Raw genomic sequence first — 5,189 nt, 5'->3', positions numbered from 1 at the left:
AGGGAAGTGAGGCAGTTTCTGGGCCTGGTGGGATATTACCGTCGCTTCATTAAGGGGTACACAAAGATGGCTGCCCCCATGCAAGACCTCCTCGTAGGACAGACCAAGGGTGGTAGATCCCTAGTAGCCCCATTGGTGTGGGAAGAAAAGCATGAGGAATCCTTCCGCCAGCTGAGAACAGCCCTGACCGGAGAGGAAATCCTAGCGTACCCTGACTACAGCCGCCCATTCATCCTCTACACCGACGCCAGCAATGTGGGCTTGGGGGCTGTTCTATCCCAGGTCCAAGACAGAAGGGAAAAGGTAATAGCTTATGCTAGCCGAAAACTCCGACCGACTGAGAGGAACCCTGAGAACTACATCTCCTTCAAGCTTGAGCTCTTGGCACTGGTGTGGGCTATCACCCAGCGGTTCCGCCATTACCTGACAGCAGCCAAGTTCACCGCGTACACAGACAATAACCTGCTGACCCATCTAGATACGGCCAAGCTGGGCGCGTTGGAGCAGCGGTGGGTGACCAGGTTAGCCAACTACGATTTCACCATCAAGTACCGGGCCGGCCGTACTAACGTCAATGCCAATGCACTCTCCCGGATGCCCCACCTGTCGGAAGAGGGGCCAGAGGATGATGACCTCGAAGAGATCGAGTTGCCTGCATTTCACCGGCCATTCACTGAGAAGGTGCACGTCTACCAACAACGGGTGAACCTGGATCCGCTGCCCCGACAGGACTGGCAGGAAGCTCAGGACCAGGCACCTGCTGTCCGCCTGGTCAAGACTCTAGTGGAACAGGGTTCTGCTGGGATAGACCCTGCTGCCCCTGCCGAAGCCCAACGTCTGTGGCAAGAACGGACCCGGCTATACCTACACCAGGGGAAGTTGTATCGCGAGCTGATTAATCCAAAGACTCACGAGAAGATCCGCCAGCTGGTGATTCCCCAGGCTAACGTGCCCACCGTCCTGCAAGCATACCATGATGGTGCAGTGCACTTCGGGTGGAAGAAGCTAGAGATGTTGTTAAGAGAGCGGTTCTATTGGAGTGGAATGCGGGAATCTGTGGAGGCCTGGTGCCGAGAATGTGGCCCTTGCGCATTGAGAAGGAAGGACGAGGTCAGCCAGAAGGCACCCCTACACCCGATCATTACACACCAACCGCTGGAGCTGGTTGCCCTTGACCATGTAAAGCTCACCCCCAGCCGAAGTGGGTACACCTACGCTCTGACCATCGTAGACCACTACTCGAGGTTCCTGGTGGTTGTCCCAGTTAAGGACTTAACCGGCCGCACCGCTGCTAAGGCTTTCCAGGCTTATTTCTGTTGACCGCATTGGTACCCGGAGAGGGTGCTTACCGACCAGGGTCCGGCCTTTGAAGCAGAGGTATTCCAGGAATTCTGCCAGTTGTACGGCTGCAAGAAAATCCGGACCACGCCTTACCACGCCCAAACCAATGGCATTTGTGAAAAGATGAACCACTTGGTCCTGGGCCTCCTCAAGACGTTACCACTGGAAGAGCGGAACCTGTGGCTGGAGAAGCTACCTGACCTGGTCGATATGTACAACAACATCCCTTCCAGCTCTACGAAATGCACTCCAGCATACCTGATGAGAGCTCGTCCCGGCCAGCTACCAGTGGATCTGGAAATGGGCTTGGAAGCTTCAGAAGCACTCCTGTCGACAGCTGAATGGGACACTCGGCGGAGGACACAGTACCGACAGGTCCAGGAGTATGTTGAAAAGAACTTGTGCCGGAGTCGGGGACAACAGGAGCAGTGCTTCAACAAGAAGGCGCCTGCCGGTTCCTTCCAACCTGGGGATGTAGTGCTGAAGCGGAAAAGAAGGGCCCACAAGCTGGATGATCAATGGGAAAAAACCCCGTATGTAGTCCAGCCCACAGGATGGGAGAATGGGAAGGCCTACCAGATCAGCCGTGACCAGGGGGGGACTTTGGCCACGGTTTCCCGAGACCACCTGAAGAAGTGCCCACCAGCATTGAGAGTAGCGGATGAGGCTCCAGTTCCCAGTCCAGTGGAGAAGGAAAAAGAGGTAATCCACACCATGATGGGTGATTTTCCAGCAGACTGGCCTACACAGAACGGTGCGGTGATCCTTCCAGTGATACTGTTCCCACAACCCGTGGATGAAGAAATGATGGAAACGGTTAACCGTGAGCCAGTGCCCAGGGATGTACCTGTACCCAGCTCCCCTACGCCTCCGCCTGCCCCACATGATAGCAGGGAGGAGGAACTGACTGTTCCCTCTGCCCCACTGCCTGTCACCACTGACACCGGACCCCGAAGGTCCACTCGCCCCAACCTAGGTAGACCCCCACTTAGGTACAGGGAAACTACTCTTTAAAAGGGGGGGGGGCTTTATGTGTTGAGTGTACCAGTTTGAAAGTTTTAAATGATAAGTAAAGATGATCAACCAAAGAAGTTTACCTGATTGAACCGTGATTAAACCGGCCGTTGCCGGCAACTGTTGTCCCCGTAGGGACTGTGCAACCATTGCGTAAGGAACTGCTTACGGACAAGCCCGAGAACTTGCAGGGCAACCACAAACTTAGTGCAATGTAAATAAAAATGTTTGTTGGCTTGACACCGTTACCGCCTCCGGAGAGGCTGATTTGGGAGGATGGGCCTGGAGGAAAGGGATGGCCTAGGCCCGCCACTACCGTAACCGGTGGCGATCCTCCGGGGGTTCAGGGGTCCCCTTGGACGTGGGCCCCCTGAAAGAGACAGAACCCGCTCGGGCAACTTGGTGCTGGACTGGGGTCAAGGGGTGCTGCCCGCTTCTTAGGGGCAGCATCAGGGCCAGGTTGTTTGGGTGGGAGAAGAGCGGAAGCTGTACCGTTGTAAAATGTTTATGATGCTTTTACATGTTTTACCGTTTTATTCTTTTTCAGTTGTGAAAATAAAACCGGTGATGGACGGGCAGCCCGCGGACGGTCTGCATTTTACTATAGGGGAATGTGGCGCCCTGGACAAGCCAGGTCGTCACAGGTACTACACCAACACACTCTACACTCCGGCTAGGCACACCGAAGCTAAACACAAATCCTAGTTGCCTTCCTCCAGGGGCTGATGTCCACACCAGGGGGTGGGCCAGGCGGTTGATCCCACCCACCGAGGAGTTCACAGTCCTGGAGGCGGGAAAAGGAGTCAGATTAGAGATCAGTTTTGGAGTTAGAGAAGTGAAGAGGAGAGGAGACTGACCGTGTCCGGGTGTGTGGCCCGGGCACTCAGCAAGGTTGGCAGACGGTGGTGACCTTCTGCAGGAGAGGCTGATTGGAGTGAACCGTACGGACCGGGGATGGGCGGTGGCCCGCCGGTACCAGATCGGGGAGTGAAGAGAAGCCAGCACCATCCGGCAGGGCCTACGGACCCCGACCAGGCTAGGAGTCGCCGTAAAACCGGTCAAATCCGTTAGCGACAGGAACCTCCAGGGTTTCCCAGCAGTCAAGACCCGATTGAAGGCAACAGCTCACACCGTAGAGGGAAGCACAGTCACCGCCAAGGCTACAGTTCCCAGGGCCAGAGCCTGCGGGCAAAAGGGGCTCCCTCAGCATCCATCCAAGCTGGGGAGCGGGTTACCGGTGGGAAGCCCGCTAGATTTTGGGGGAATAAAAGGGGTCCAACACCACATCCCCACAGGTGCACACCCACCCATCAAAGAGAGCTATAAGCCAATACCACCTTCACATTGCCAGTGTACCAAGGACATGTTGAGCAACATGAAGGCGGCTGGGGTTATCCGTGACAGTTGTAGCCTTTGGGCAGCTCTGTTGATCCTGTTAAAAAAGAAGGACGGCACCACTCCCCGTATTGAGGAATCGCTAGCTGCATTGAGAACTGCAAATTATTTTTCTACCCTTGATCTCACTAGTCACTATTGGCAAGTGTCCGTTGCTGAGGCAGACCGGGAGAAGACCGCCTTCGCCACCCCTATGGGTCTCTGCGAGTTCAAAAGCATGCCCTTCGAGCTGTGCAATGCGCCAGGAACCTTCCAGAGGCTGATGGAATGCTGCTTGGGACAAGATTTTAGGGTGTATAAAAAGGGAGATTAGATCCCGTGATCCCAACGTATTGTTACACCTCTATAAATCACTTGTAAGGCTACATCTGGAATATGGGAACCAGTTTTGGGCTCCACATTTTAAAAAGGACATTCAGAAGTTAGAGTCAGTTCAAAGGTGGGCAACTAGACTACTACAAGGAATGGAAGGCCTCCCATATGATGACAAGTTGAAAAAGTTATTAAGTGATTATTGGCTGCAATGGGGCTTTCTGGCTGGTGCCAGCCTCTCTTCTTAGCACACAGGAACCACAATCCCTACACCATGCTTCAATGGATTCTCTCATCCCAGCCCAGTAAAACTACATATTTTACACAGTCATAAGCAGCCAAAAGGGATCTATTCTATTCAATTGCAAATGATCTAGATAAGACTGAGAATAAGATACTGCACGGGACATAGCAGAGTTGGTCAAGTTGAGTGGAGATGAGTTTGCTATTTGGCACAGCTTTTTGCATCAATAAAGCAAGTAAAAGGTGTGAAAGATAAAAAAAAGGGTGAAAGTGTGAAAAGTGAATTGGCCAAATTGAGGTGCATATAAAGTTTTTGCTTTCTTTCAATTCACTAATGGGGCTCATTTGAATCAGGTGAATTGAGTTCTGCTTTTGGAAACTGGGTTAAGAAGGGGTGCACCGGTCCTGGAGGTACTGCAATACCAGGTCAATGCGTGGAGTGGACAGAGCAAGATTTTTTCCATCTCCTTGTTCTAAAAATCCATTTAATATATGGTCCCCAGAGAGGGGACGTATCAGATATTAAACTGATAAGAACAGATTTAATTTTTTTTTTTTTCTGTTTATCAGTAGGACTTCAAAATAACAAAGGTGATCGCCTCCCGTTGCCTGGGAACCGTCCAGGCACAAGAGGGCTATGTGTCACCAGAAGGCGCACACACTTCCTCAAGGCCGGCAGACGTGCAATCCCAGGCACCTTCCAGTACCGACCAAGGTAGCGTCCTCCGAAACTACACTTGATCTTAGCCAAAAGGCCGAGAAGCTATAACCCGAATTGGTTACGGCCTTGAGTGGCACCCTGGCCTATACCGGACACATCTTAGGGAGAGGGAGACAAACCCACGCCTACAGAAGACATTTTGTCACCCAAGCCAACCCTTGAA

At 52.8% G+C, this 5,189-nt stretch overlaps 1 pseudogene; it reads right to left on the bottom strand.

Moving 5' to 3' along the window:
- Positions 1-4,694: 4,694 nt before the first annotated feature.
- On the bottom strand, positions 4,695-4,901 carry LOC142270734 (U2 spliceosomal RNA; annotated as a pseudogene).
- Positions 4,902-5,189: the final 288 nt, after the last annotated feature.

Source organism: Anomaloglossus baeobatrachus, unplaced genomic scaffold (genome assembly GCF_048569485.1).
Source record: "Anomaloglossus baeobatrachus isolate aAnoBae1 unplaced genomic scaffold, aAnoBae1.hap1 Scaffold_332, whole genome shotgun sequence".
NCBI classification, from domain to species: domain Eukaryota; kingdom Metazoa; phylum Chordata; class Amphibia; order Anura; family Aromobatidae; genus Anomaloglossus; species Anomaloglossus baeobatrachus.
This window is presented reverse-complemented; position numbering and strand designations above follow the sequence as displayed.